This window comes from Ranitomeya imitator, chromosome 8 (genome assembly GCF_032444005.1).
Source record: "Ranitomeya imitator isolate aRanImi1 chromosome 8, aRanImi1.pri, whole genome shotgun sequence".
Classification (NCBI taxonomy): domain Eukaryota; kingdom Metazoa; phylum Chordata; class Amphibia; order Anura; family Dendrobatidae; genus Ranitomeya; species Ranitomeya imitator.
In genome coordinates this window covers 102,300,436-102,315,617 of record NC_091289.1, presented here as the reverse complement: position 1 = coordinate 102,315,617, position 15,182 = coordinate 102,300,436, and the positions used below count along the sequence as shown (strand labels likewise).

The window sequence follows — 15,182 nt, the reverse complement described above, 5'->3', positions numbered from 1 at the left end:
GAGGTGGGCTACTGTAGTCATATTGTCCGAATAAATTCTGACATGACATCCGGACACTAGGTCAGTTGCCGCCAGGAGAGCCTCCTACGCTGCTTTCAGCTCTTTGAAGTTGGAGGATTTGCTGCTTGTTCTCTGATCCCAGAGACCCTTAAAAGGAGCACGAGACACTGTGGCACCCTAGCCTCGTTTGTTGGCATTGGATGTCACAGTAACTAGGGGGATTGAGACCTATTCACCCCTCTGCAAAGGTTTCTGGGGTTCAACCACAATGCTAGAAAGGATCTAACATGTCCTGGAGTGTGAACTCTCTTGTTTAGAGAACTGGGGCTCCCATTCCACATTTTGAGGATGTTGGCTTGAAGAACTCTAGAGTGGGCCTGTGCCCAGAACACAGACTGAATGCAGGCTGTCATGGAGCCTAGTACTGACATGGCTTCCCGCCAAAACAAAAGGGAAAAAAATTTGCGAGGCTCCCCCCCACCTGGACGGAGTCATTGCTTATCCTGCTAGGGCTGTTGCTGGGGAACCAAAATGTTTTTTCCTGTCCCCTTTGCATAACTCCATCTTCCAGTTTTACCCTTTCTCCTTGTCTGGGGGATCTGGGACTGTGGGGCACAAAAAAAAATGCTTTTTGAGAGGTTTTTACTCAGGAAGGGCTTTTTTCTTGTCAGTGGCCCTCTCTAAGATTTCATCCAGAGCAAGGCCAAACACGTATTCACCCTTAAAGGGATTGAGCATAACTTAACTTTTGAGGTGATATTCCCACTCCACATTTTGAGCCACAGGGCTCTTCTAGCTGAGTTTGATTGAACTAGGGACTTGGAGGCAATCCTGATTGATTCCATAAATGCATCCGCCAGAAACCCTGAAGCTCTTTGGAAAATAGGAAGGGAATCCAGCAGTTCACCCCTTGAGGTACCCTGGGATATATGATTTTCCAGTTCATCAAGACATCTGTAGAGAGCTCTGGCTACGCAGGTGGATGCGATATTAGATTTTAACTCAGAGGTGGACGTCTCCCAGGATTTTTTCAGGAGACTCTCTATATTCCTATCCATAGGATCCTTCAATTGTGAAGAATCCTCATAGGGGAGTGCAGTTTTTTTAGCCACTCTAGCCACCTGAATGTCCACCTTAGGAATCTCCCAAGCAGGGGAATTGTCATCCAGGGGAAACCGGTGTTTCAACTCTGAGGGGGTGGAAAGGCGTTTTTCTGGAAGTTCTCATTCCTGAGCTATTAGGTCAAGAATATTTTTATGAACTGGAAAACCCATACGTTTCCCTGCTTTCAGGCCCCCAAACATTGAATGGACTGACCCCTCTTCCAACCCCATGGTAGCACGCACCGCGCTCACCAACTCTTCTACATATTCTGAAGAGAATTTTCTAGCCTTCAAAACTCTGGGGGACGAAGATGAGGGGGTAAGAGTGTCCTGACTCAGAGTCAGAGTCCACTATCTCAATCTTCCACTTTTTAGAGGCAGATGGCCCTGGAAGGAATGGTGGTGGTGGAGGAGGGGTAAAGGTGGTTAAGGAGGACTGCACCTCCTGCTTGACCAGCGAATGGATCTCCTCGATGAAAGAGGGCTGTTCTGCCCTGACTACTTTGTCTGTGCATGCCTGACAGAGCTTCTTCTCCCATAAGGAAGGAAGCTTCTTATTGCAGATAGCACATTTTGGAGGTTTTTTGGCCTGGGTACCATGGGCAGACTTGTCTCCCTACAAAGAGAGGGAGAGAAGAGTAAGTAGGGGACCTTAAACTATCAAACACCTAGCCTAGGACCTACCCCATATCCTACTTACAGGAGCAGGTGCAGCGCTGGGCTCTGCAGACGCAGGGCAGGAAGAACCATCCATACTGGGTACCAGTCTTACCTGGAAGGTGTCTTTGGACAGGTTTAAATAGATGTAAACCCTGCCCCCAGTGCGTTAAGTGTTTCCCCTTCTTCGTCCCGGGGTCAGGAGCAGGCTCAGGTTAACCTTCACATGCTCAGCACGCCGTTCAGCAGCTCCGGACCCGGAAGTGCATGCGTTCCACTGTGGAACGCAAGGCCCGGAAGTGAAGCGCCACTCACAGCGATGTCACTTCCGGGATGCCGAACAGCGCAATATGGGAGGAAGAAAGACCAGAGAGCTACGGGAGGCCTCTGGTCAGGGATCACCGGCCCACTTTACCCCCATGTGGGGACGCAGGTGGGCCGGTAAGGTCTCGAGGCCACTGGGGATGAGAGCAGAAATGGAGGAGGAGGGACGAACCCACGACCACCACTGCCCGGTTTGAGAAAGAAGGTATGCTACAGTCACCGGCCGTCACAGCATAAATAACCTCTCCATGCCCCATGGGGGACAGGAGAGACACTGGAGAGTTGGTGGTGGGAGGGGCTTTTAACCTCTTGTGTTTCCTGTCCCCCATTAGGGTGTGGAGACAAACTCCTCTGCTGTCGTGGAAGGTGACTAGAGAAAAAATGGTTTTGTAAAATTTGTTGAAAAAATGAGAAATCGCTGTTTAACTTTTAACCCGTATAACTATATAACAAAACAAAAATTTGGTTCCAAGATTGTGCGGATGTAAAGTAGACATGTGGGAAATGTTATTTATTAACTATTTTGTGCGATATGACTCTCTGATGTAAAGGTATAAAAATTCAAAGTTTGAAAATTGCGAAATTTTCTAAATTTTCACCAAATTTACATTTTTTTTCACAAAGAAACTCAAGTCATATCAAAGAAATTTTACAGCTATCATAAAGTACAATATGTCACGAGAAAACATTCTCGGAATCAACAGGATCCGTTAAAGAGTTCCAGAGTTATTACCTCATAAATTGACAGTGGTCAGAATTGTAAAAATTGGCCCGGTCATTTACCGTATATGCTTGAGTATAAGCCAACCCGAGTATAAGCCGAGACCCAAAATTTTGCCACAAAAAACTGGCAAAACTTATTAACTCGAGTATAAGCCTAGGGTGGGAAATGCAGCAGCTGCTGGTAAATTTCAAAAATAAAAATAGATACCAATAAAAGTAAAATTAATTTAGACAGTAGGTTAAGTGTATATCCATATTCAATCAGGATGCCCATATAAATGCTCCATACAGTTCATGATGGGCCCCAGAAGATGCTCCATACAAAATACGCCCCATTTAATGTTCCACAAAGTTCATGATGGGGCCCCATAAAATATTCCTTACAAAATATGCCCCCATATAATGCTCCATAAAGGTTAATGATAGCCCCATAAGATGCTCCATATTAAAATATTCCCCATTTAATGCTGCACAAAAGGTTAATGATTGCCCCATAAGATGCTCCATTGAATAATATGCCCCATATAATGCTCCATAAAAGTTGATGGCCCCATAAGATGCTCCATAGAATAATATGCCCCATATGCTGCTCCGTAAAAGTTGATGGCCCCATAAGATGCTCCATAGAATAATATAACCCCATATGCTGCTGCGATTAAAAAAAAATGACATACTCACCTCTCATCGCTAGGGGCCAGGTGCCGGAGTTGCCTCTGGCTCAGGCCTCCGGAACTTGTGATATTCACCTGTCCCCGTTCCACCGCTGCGTACTGCTGTGTCTTTCGGGTCTCTGCACTGACTGTTCAGGCAGAGGGTGCACACTAAAAATGTTATTACGCCCTCCGACTTGAAAGTCACAGCCAGAGGATGCGGAAAACACAGCCCGGTGGTGGAATGGGGACAGGTGAGTATTTAATGGCTCACCCCCCCCTTCTAAGCGTGGTTTCTGTACGTCCCTGCTTATCAGATGGTTTTGGCGCCAGCAGCTCTTCCTGTGTTCAGCGGTCACATGGTACCGCTCATTAAAGTAATGAATATACGCTCCATGCCTATGGGAGTGGAGGCGCGTCCATATTCATTACTTTAATGAGCGGTACCATGTGACCGCTGAACACAGCAAGAGCTGCCGGCGCCGAGGCTGTCTGAGAAGCAGGGACGTGCAGAGACTGTGTCGGGAGGGTGAGTATGATGTAATAGTCTCCACTCCTGCCACTTCCCCTCTTACCCCCTGGGACAATGACTCGAGTATAAGCCGAGAGGGGCACTTTCAGCCTAAAAAATTGGGCTGATAATCTCGGTTTATACTCAAGTATATACGGTAGGTGAAAACAGGCTGCGTCTCAAAGGGGTTAGCATGAAAAAGTCTTAACAGCAGACCACAAGAGAACTGTTCTGTACACTCAAGGTTGAATCATACATTCACACTTCAGTCATTTGCTAGAAATATAACAAGCACATAACATCAGCACATGAAGGTATCCAATCCAATATACAATTTAAGTATCACTAGGATATTTTACAATTCTTTGTCAAACAATTTGGGCTGGTCGTGTAAAAAAAAACACTTTAACTATAGCATACTCAGAACCTGGTCTGCAGAATGTGAGACAGGCAGAGACACAGAGAGAGTTTGTAAGAAGCTAAGGTTCTTACCTTTCACAGGTGATTCGGTCTGTATGTCCCCTGATCCTCAATCTGCGATTGACGGATTTCAGATATTGGAGTCTTTGTTTTGACCAGCCCACCCTGGTACGCTAAAAGGTTAGGTTGGTCTCAAGTAGACCATAATGTATATTGGATGGTTGTCAAATGTTAGAATGCTCGAGCAGATGGATTCACACAGAGAAAAGCTGTATCTGTATCAGAAAGCCATAACCTTTATTCCACAGGTGCTTGTTATATATCCTTTAGGATGGGCGTATACACCTTTATTACGTGCATGCTATCATCAAGACATTTTGTTATAAGTGAAAACATTATCATCTATCGTTGTGCCATTTGACTAAAGGCAAAAGCAAACAGATGTTGATCATATGAAATTTACACAGTAAGTTAATCTCATCATGATCCGGCTTGTGAATCTTTATTTATAAGCATATGATGCCGCACTTGAGGGTATTTGCTGACACAAATATCTTTACAATGATGCAAGTAGTCTCACAAAACTTGTGAGAATAATAAAGGTGCAGTTCCTTTAAATATAGCTTGATCACTACATTTGTGTATAGAATCTCAATTGTGTAAAATGATTGCAGGTGCGGTCCCTAGGATCGCTGAGATAGTGAATTAAAAAAACATAGCAGATGCAGACATGCTTCAACCTGCAGTTTCAGGTGGAAGAAAAAATATTTAAGAGAGAATACGATCAAACACTCACCCATGTAGTAATAGGTCACACTTGAGGATGTGCAGGGTTAAATCACTTATATTATGTAGGGTTAAATCTCCTCACTGCAGGGAACCAGCCATGTTGTCTGAGATGCGTTAGTCGCAGCAGGGTGGCGGGAGGAGCTGTGCAGAGCTAGAAAGCCCCGGCCAGTGGCGTCCCTGGATACCAGCCGAGAAGAAAATAGCCGACAGTACTTTGCTATCCAAGAAGTATTGTTTCTCCTTGTGGAGATTGACATGCTAAGCATGCCGAGATGAGGAGACAAAGCCGCAATGCTCCTCTGAGAAATATGCTAATTATGCAAATTGTCTCTTCAGAGAGGAAGAGAACTAGAACTCTAGTGCCACCTATTGGAAGATAGCAATCCTACAAGTCATTGTAGACTCTTTAACGAGCCTTGTCACATGACCTAGGATAATAGCCAAACCAGAATCTAAATTTGCAGACACTGTGTTTCAGGGAACTTCCGCAAGGAGAAACGATACTTCTTGGATATCGGTCGGACGCCTCTCTCAAAGCCAAACCAGATCTCCACTTTGCACTGACGAGGGGCAGTACCCCAAAACACAGTGTCTGCAAATTGAGATTCTGGTTTGGCTATTATCCTAAGTCATGTGACAAGGCTCGTTAAAGGGTCAACATTGACTTGTAGGATTGCTGCCTTCCAATAGATGGCACTGGAGTTCTAGTCCTTTTCCACTCTGAAGAGACAATTTGCATAAGAGGCTACAGAGTGGCGCTTGAATGAAAAAGGTAAACAATGCGTTTCAAAGCATCACATCCTTCTTCCTCAGGGTAATTGCCTCCAATATGATCCCATCTTTAAATACTGCCTACACACATCATTCCCACCCCCATGTCTCCCTGCCAGACACTGCAGGAATGTGTATCAGTGTTCACTGATGCAAACCTATTGTTAGCTGTTCGGTGATAACTTATGAGCTATGAATGATTGATGAGCCTATAACTAGTTAAAAAAGATAGACTATTGTTCTATTGTCTTTTTTTATTATTATTTTTTAAATTTTTTTTTAAATGTTATTAAAAATTTAAGAGTACTATAGTGCAAATAAATAATGTACTAGAACAGAATAGGTGAGAGTAAAAAAAACTGTGTTTAAAAACTGAACTTTATTATTAATTTATATTAAAAAATAAATAGATGTATTTTAATATTCCCTGCTATTAGTTCTAGAATTAAAAATATAAAGGTTTATGAGTCTTGTTAAAGACTCATTGTTTCAAAATCTAAAAACCAGAAAGACAAACAAACAAATAAAAAAAAATCAGGGATAGCTTATAGAGGGGGGGAAGGGAGGCCTGATTCCGAACTTCAGAAAGATAAAAAAGAAAAAGGAAAAATGGCCTTAAACTTAACAGATAAAGGGTAGGCCCATTCCTAACTCCCTAAATGGCGCAGAGTTCTAATTCATGGTTCAGGCCTTTGTGGGCTAAACAGTCCAGGCTAAAAACCCATTGGGACTCAACCCTGGACATCTGTTTCACAAAGTCACCCCCCTTGGATTATGTTGAACCTTTTGGATAATACAAAAATAAATGCCTTTAATGGATCTGTTGTGTCTTTCCTTAAAATGACGTGAGAGTGGATGTCCCATGAAGCCCTTTTGGATACTGGTTAGGTGTTCCTTAATGCGTATCATAAGTTTCCGTTTGGTGCGGCCTACATACAACTTCTTACATGGGCATTGAATTAGGTAAATAGCTCCTGTGCAGAAACAGGAAATACTTTCTTTAATGTTAAATTCCTTAGTGCCACTAGAATCTATGAAAGTCAGTTGACGCGTGTTTTTGAAAGAAGTGTGTACACAGCAGTAGCAGGCCCCACATGGTATAAACCCCATATTGGAATGGGTGAGTGCTTTAGGGGTGCATGATGGTTTTCTTCTCGGCTGGTATCCAGGGACGCAACTGTCAGGGGCTTCCTGGCTCTGCTCAGCTCCACTGCCACCCTGATGCTACTAACTCATCTCAGCTGGTTCCCTGTAGTGAGGAGATTTAACCCTGCAGATCCTCAAGTGATTTAACCCTGTACATCCTCAAGCGTGACTTGTTACTACATGGGTGAGTGTTTGATTGCATGCACTCTTATATATTTTTTCCTTCCACCTGAAACTCCAGGTTGGAGTTGTCTGCATCTGCTATGTTTTTTTTTATTTACTATATCAGCGATCCTACTTAGACTGGTTTCAGACTTGCTTTCGTGTTGTGATAGGCAATTCAGTATCACAATGGACATAGCGGTCAGAGCACACACAGTGATCTGACAATAACCCAAAATAATAGAACGAGCTCTGAGACGTGGGAACTCTGCAGACCGCAATCCCCGATCCTCTCCAAACAACACCAGAGGCAGCCGTGGATTGCGCCTAACTCTGCCTATGCAACTCGGCACAGCCTGAGAAACTAACTAGCCTGAAGATAGAAAATAAGCCTACCTTGCCTCAGAGAAATACCCCAATGGAAAAGGCAGCCCCCCACATATAATGACTTTGAGTTAAGATGAAAAGACAAACGTAGGGATGAAATAGATTCAGCAAAGTGAGGCCCGACTTTCTTAACAGAGCGAGGATAGGAAAGATAACTTTGCGGTCTTCACAAAACCCTAAAGAAAACCACGCAAAGGGGGCAAAAAGACCCTCCGTACCGAACCAACGGCACGGAGGTACACCCTTTGCGTCCCAGAGCTTCCAGCAAAACAATTAGACAAGCTGGACAGAAAAAATAGCAAACAAATAGCAAAGAAGAACTTAGATATGCAGAGCAGCAGGCCACAGGAATGATCCAGGGAAAAACAAGTCCAACACTGGAACATTGACAGGAAGCATGGATCAAAGCATTAGGTGGAGTTAAGTAGAGAAGCACCCAACGACCTCACCAGATCACCTGAGGGAGGAAACTCAGAAGCCGCAGTACCACTTTCCTCCACAAACGGAAGCTCCCAGAGAGAATCAGCCGAAGTACCACTTGTGACCACAGGAGGGAGCTCTGCCACAGAATTCACAACAGTACCCCCCCCTTGAGGAGGGGTCACCGAACCCTCACCAGAGCCCCCAGGCCGACCAGGATGAGCCACATGAAAGGCACGAACAAGATCGGGAGCATGGTCATCAGAGGCAAAAACCCAGGAATTATCTTCCTGAGCATAACCCTTCCATTTAACCAGATACTGGAGTTTCCGTCTTGAAACACGAGAATCCAAAATCTTCTCCACAATATACTCCAATTCCCCCTCCACCAAAACCGGGGCAGGAGGATCAACAGATGGAACCATAGGTGCCACGTATCTCCGCAACAATGACCTATGGAATACGTTATGTATGGAAAAAGAATCTGGGAGGGTCAGACGAAAAGACACAGGATTAAGAACCTCAGAAATCCTATACGGACCAATGAAACGAGGTTTAAACTTAGGAGAGGAAACCTTCATAGGAATATGACGAGAAGATAACCAAACCAGATCCCCAACACGAAGTCGGGGACCCACATGGCGTCTGCGATTATTGAAACGTTGAGCTTTCTCCTGGGACAAGGTCAAATTGTCCACTACATGAGTCCAAATCTGCTGCAACCTGTCCACCACAGTATCCACACCAGGACAGTCTGAAGACTCAACCTGTCCTGAAGAGAAACGAGGATGGAACCCAGAATTGCAGAAAAATGGCGAAACCAAGGTAGCCGAGCTGGCCCGATTATTAAGGGCGAACTCAGCCAAAGGCAAAAAGGACACCCAGTCATCCTGATCGGCAGAAACAAAGCATCTCAGATAGGTTTCCAAGGTCTGATTGGTTCGTTCGGTCTGGCCATTAGTCTGAGGATGGAAAGCCGAGGAAAAAGACAAGTCAATGCCCATCCTACCACAAAAGGCTCGCCAAAACCTCGAAACAAACTGGGAACCTCTGTCAGAAACGATATTCTCTGGAATGCCATGCAAACGAACCACATGCTGGAAGAACAATGGCACCAAATCAGAGGAGGAAGGCAATTTAGACAAGGGTACCAGATGGACCATCTTAGAAAAGCGATCACAGACCACCCAAATGACTGACATCTTTTGAGAAACGGGAAGATCTGAAATAAAATCAGGGGAGATGGCAGACACAATTACTCCTTCCTTGAGGATACCCGCCGGCTCAGATAAACCCGGAGAGTCGGGCACAAAACTCCTAGACAGAGCATCTGCCTTCACATTTTTAGAGCCCGGAAGGTACGAAATCACAAAGTCAAAACGGGCAAAAAACAGCGACCAACGAGCCTGTCTAGGATTCAAACGCTTAGCAGACTCGAGATAAGTCAAGTTCTTATGATCAGTCAATACCACCACACGATGCTTAGCTCCTTCAAGCCAATGACGCCACTCCTCGAATGCCCACTTCATGGCCAGCAACTCTCGTTTGCCCACATCATAATTTCGCTCAGCAGGCGAAAACTTCCTGGAAAAAAAAGCGCATGGTTTCATCACTGAGCAATCAGAACCTCTCTGCGACAAAACAGCCCCTGCTCCAATCTCAGAAGCATCAACCTCGACCTGGAACGGAAGAGAAACATCTGGTTGACACAACACAGGGGCAGAAGAAAAATGACGCTTCAACTCTTGAAAAGCTTCCACAGCAGCAGAAGACCAATTGACCAAATCAGCACCCTTCTTGGTCAAATCGGTCAATGGTTTGGCAATACTAGAAAAATTGCAGATGAAGCGACGATAAAAATTAGCAAAGCCCAGGAACTTTTGCAGACTTTTCAGAGATGTCGGCTGAGTCCAATCATGGATGGCTTGGACCTTAACAGGATCCATCTCGATAGTAGAAGGGGAAAAGATGAACCCCAAAAATGAAACCTTCTGCACACCAAAGAGACACTTTGATCCCTTCACAAACAAAGAATTAGCACGCAGGACCTGAAAAACCGTTCTGACCTGCTTCACATGAGACTCCCAATCATCTGAGAAGATCAAAATGTCATCCAAGTACGCAATCAGGAATTTATCCAGGTACTCTCGGAAGATGTCATGCATAAAGGACTGAAACACTGATGGAGCATTGGCAAGTCCGAATGGCATCACTAGATACTCAAAATGACCCTCGGGCGTATTAAATGCAGTTTTCCATTCATCGCCTCGCCTGATTCGCACCAGATTATACGCACCACGAAGATCTATCTTGGTGAACCAACTAGCCCCCTTAATCCGAGCAAACAAATCAGATAACAATGGCAAGGGGTACTGAAATTTAACAGTGATCTTATTAAGAAGGCGGTAATCTATACAAGGTCTCAGCGAACCATCCTTCTTGGCCACAAAAAAGAACCCTGCTCCTAATGGCGACGATGACGGGCGAATATGCCCCTTCTCCAGGGATTCCTTCACATAACTGCGCATAGCGGTGTGCTCAGGCACGGACAAATTAAACAGTCGACCTTTTGGGAATTTACTACCAGGAATCAAATTGATAGCACAATCACAATCCCTATGCGGAGGTAGGGCATCGGACTTGGGCTCATCAAATACATCCCGGTAATCAGACAAGAAGTCTGGAACCTCAGAAGGGGTGGATGACGAAATTGACAGAAATGGAACATCACCATGTACCCCCTGACAACCCCAGCTAGACACCGACATGGATTTCCAATCCAATACTGGATTATGGGCTTGTAGCCATGGCAACCCCAACACGACCACATCATGCAGATTATGCAACACCAGAAAGCGAATAACCTCCTGATGTGCAGGAGCCATGCACATGGTCAGCTGGGTCCAGTATTGAGGCTTATTCTTGGCCAAAGGCGTAGCATCAATTCCTCTCAATGGAATAGGACACTGCAAGGGCTCCAAGAAAAACCCACAACGCTTAGCATATTCCAAGTCCATCAAATTCAGGGCAGCGCCTGAATCCACAAACGCCATGACAGAATACGATGACAAAGAGCAGATCAAGGTAACGGACAGAAGAAATTTTGACTGTACTGTACCAATGGTGGCAGAACTAGCGAACCGCTTAGTGCGCTTAGGACAATCAGAGATAGCATGAGTGGAATCACCACAGTAGAAACACAGCCCATTCAGACGTCTGTGTTCTTGCCGTTCAACTCTGGTCATAGTCCTATCGCACTGCATAGGCTCAGGTTTAATCTCAGGTAATACCGCCAAATGGTGCACAGATTTACGCTCACGCAAGCGTCGACCGATCTGAATGGCCAAAGACATAGACTCATTCAAACCAGCAGGCATAGGAAATCCCACCATGACATCCTTAAGGGCTTCAGAGAGACCCTTTCTGAATATAGCTGCCAGCGCAGATTCATTCCATTGAGTGAGCACGGACCACTTTCTAAATTTATGGCAATATACCTCTATCTCATCCTGAGCCTGACAAAGAGCCAGCAATTTTTTTTCTGCCTGATCCACTGAATTAGGCTCATCGTACAGCAATCCAAGCGTCAGGAAAAACGCATCGATATTACTTAATGCAGGATCTCCTGACGCAAGAGAAAATGCCCAGTCCTGAGGGTCGCCACGCAAAAAAGAAATGACGATCCTAACCTGTTGAACTGGGTCACCAGAGGAGCGAGGTTTCAAAGCCAGAAATAGTTTACAATTATTTTTGAAACTCAGAAATTTAGTTCTATTTCCAAAAAACAAATCTGGAATAGGAATTCTCGGTTCTAACAAAGAATTCTGAACCACAAAATCTTGAATATTTTGAACTCTTGCCGTGAGCTGATCCACACATGAAGACAGACCTTTAATGTCCATTGCTACACCTGTGTCCTGAACCACCCAAATGTCTAGGGGAAAAAAAAGGCAAAACACAGTGCAAAGAAAAAAAATGGTCTCAGAACTTCTTTTTTCCCTCTATTGAGAATCATTAGCACTTTTGGCTTCCTGTACTGTTGTGATAGGCAATTCAGTATCACAATGGACATAGCGGTCAGAGCACACACAGTGATCTGACAATAACCCAAAATAATAGAACGAGCTCTGAGACGTGGGAACTCTGCAGACCGCAATCCCCAATCCTCTCCAAACAACACCAGAGGCAGCCGTGGATTGCGCCTAACTCTGCCTATGCAACTCGGCACAGCCTGAGAAACTAACTAGCCTGAAGATAGAAAATAAGCCTACCTTGCCTCAGAGAAATACCCCAAAGGAAAAGGCAGCCCCCCACATATAATGACTGTGAGTTAAGATGAAAAGACAAACGTAGGGATGAATTAGATTCAGCAAAGTGAGGCCCGACTTTCTTAACAGAGCGAGGATAGGAAAGATAACTTTGCGGTCTACACAAAACCCTAAAGAAAACCACGCAAGGGGGCAAAAAGACCCTCCGTACTGAACCAACGGCACGGAGGTACACCCTTTGCGTCCCAGAGCTTCCAGCAAAACAATTAGACAAGCTGGACAGAAAAAATAGCAAACAAATAGCAAAGAAGAACTTAGCTATGCAGAGCAGCAGGCCACAGGAATGATCCAGGGAAAAACAAGTCCAACACTGGAACATTGACAGGAAGCATGGATCAAAGCATTAGGTGGAGTTAAGTAGAGAAGCACCCAACGACCTCACCAGATCACCTGAGGAAGGAAACTCAGAAGCCGCAGTACCACTTTCCTCCACAAACGGAAGCTCCCAGAGAGAATCAGCCAAAGTACCACTTGTGACCACAGGAGGGAGCTCTGCCACAGAATTCACAACACTTTCAGCAGGGTTGCGGATGAAAGTCTTCTTCCTCCGTTAAGCCCCGCCCACTGCCAGACCTCTTCCGTCAGCTTCGCCTGCGTCTGCATGCGTCCTGCATACCCTATCTAACATTGGGTACACAGGCCATGCAGATGCCTCCGCATGCGTCATTTTGACGCTGCGCTGACCTGTGTCGAACGCAACATGTTGCATTTTGAAGAGAAAGAAACGTGGCAGTGGACGGGGCTTAACGGAGTAAAAAGGAGGCTGCCATCCGCAACCCTGCCGAATACTAGTGTGAAACTAGCCCTAGTTATCTAACTACATTTAAAGGGACCGCACCTTCAATCATTTTACACAATTTATAAGGCCCCTTTAACACATCAGTTTTTTGCCGTCAGTCACAATCCATTGGCTTGATGAATCGACATATCTGTCGCAGATTGTGAAAAACTTTTTCGACGGATCCGACTAGCGGATCTGACTACTTGGATGTTAAAAAAAAAATCGGAGCATGCTCAGTTAAAAAAAACAAATCCGTCGCCGGATTCTGTCACTTGATGGATCCAACGCCCATAGGCTTCCATTCGAGCAAACGATGGACAGCAACGGATCCATCGCTGTCCGTTTTTTCGACGAACACAAAAAACGTTACTTTGTCTGTTGTCTCCGGCCGCCGGACAAACAATTTTCGACGGATCCGGCGAACGACGGATGAAACGTGAGGCCATCCATTGCAATCCATTGCTAATACAAATCTATGTGAAAAAACTGGATCCAGTAACATCAGTCGCCGGATCCGTTATCTTTTCAAAATTTGACAGATTGTGACTGATAGCAAAAAAACTGATGTGTGAAAGCTAGTAGTCTCACATGTTTTGTGAGACTACTAGCATCATTGTATATATTTTTGTGTCAGCACATTCCCTCAAGTGCGGCATCATATACTGTTTATGATTTACCCTTTCCTATAACAGAACTGGTACATTCTCTGTCCTGATCCCAGCTGCTGAGGTGTTTTTTTTTTTTTTTTTTTTTATTGTTTTTTTTGCTGGTGAGCGCCAGGTGTGAACCATGAACATTTGTATTAGAATCTCTATGCAAATTCTTTACTCATATTATCTGATATTTATATTATCTGATTGCTCCCAGCACCAACACCCATATTAGCCTCCCCTACCCTACGCTCACACTTGCGTACTGGGGCTTTGCAGAGGGCTGCGTACTTCCTCTGTTAATCCTCGCCCACTTCCACACTTCTTCCGTTTAGGTCCACCTACGTCTGCATACGTCCTGCGTACCTATCTTTAACATTGGGTAAGCAGGACATGTGGATGTATGCGGATGTATACGGATGCATTGTTTTGACGCGCCCGCCAACCGCACAGGAACGCAACTTGTTGTGTTTTGTACGGACGACGGGCACGTCAAAACAACGCATCCGCATACATCCGCATGTCCTGCGTACTAAATGTTAACCCCTTAGTGACGGAGCCAATTTGCAGGTTAATGACCAGGCCAATTTTATAATTCTGACCACTGTCAATTTATGAGGTTATAACTCTGGAACGCTTTAACGGATCCCACTGATTCTGAGAATGAATTTTCATGACATATTGTACTTCATGGTAGTGGTAAAATTTATTCGATATTACTAGCATTTATTTATGAAAAAAATGGAAATATGGTAAAAGTTTTTAAAATTTTGCAATTTTCAAACTTTTAATATTTATGCCCTTAAATCAGAGATATGTCACACAAAATATTTAATAATTAACATTTCTCACATGTCTACTTAACATCAGCACAATTTTGGAAACAACATTTTTTTTGTTAGGAAGTTGTAAGGGTTAAAAGTTGACCAGCGATTTCTCATTTTTACAACAAAATTCACAAAACCATTTTTTTAGGGACCATCTCACATTTAAAGTCACTTTGAGGGGTGTACATGGCAGAAAATACCCAAAAGTGACACCATTCTAAAAACAGCACCCATCGACGTGCTCAAAACCACATTCAAGAAGTTTATTAACCCTTTATATGCTTCACAGGAAGCAATGTGGAAGGAAAAAATTAACATTTTACTTTTTTCTACAAACATTTTACTTCAGAACCAATTTTTTTATTTTCACAAGTGTAAAAAGAGAAAATGAACCACAAAATTTGTTGTTCAATTTCTTCTGAACATGCCGATTCCCCATATGTGGGGGTAAACCACTGATTGGGCGCACGGCAGAGCTTGGAAGAAAAGGAGTGCCGCTTGACTTTTTCAAAGCAGAATTGACTGGACAGACA

The 15,182-nt window shown here is 44.3% G+C and overlaps 1 protein-coding gene across 1 annotated transcript in view; it reads right to left on the bottom strand.

The window, feature by feature from the left end:
• LOC138647888 (flavin-containing monooxygenase 5-like) overlaps nt 1-4,680 on the bottom strand; it is a 243,987-nt gene extending 239,307 nt beyond the window's left edge. Inside the window, exon 1 of the mRNA XM_069737224.1 lies at nt 4,461-4,680. The gene's annotated coding sequence lies outside the window, so the exon portion shown is untranslated. The remainder of the gene's footprint in view (nt 1-4,460) is intronic.
• Between the last annotated feature and the right edge of the window lie 10,502 nt (nt 4,681-15,182).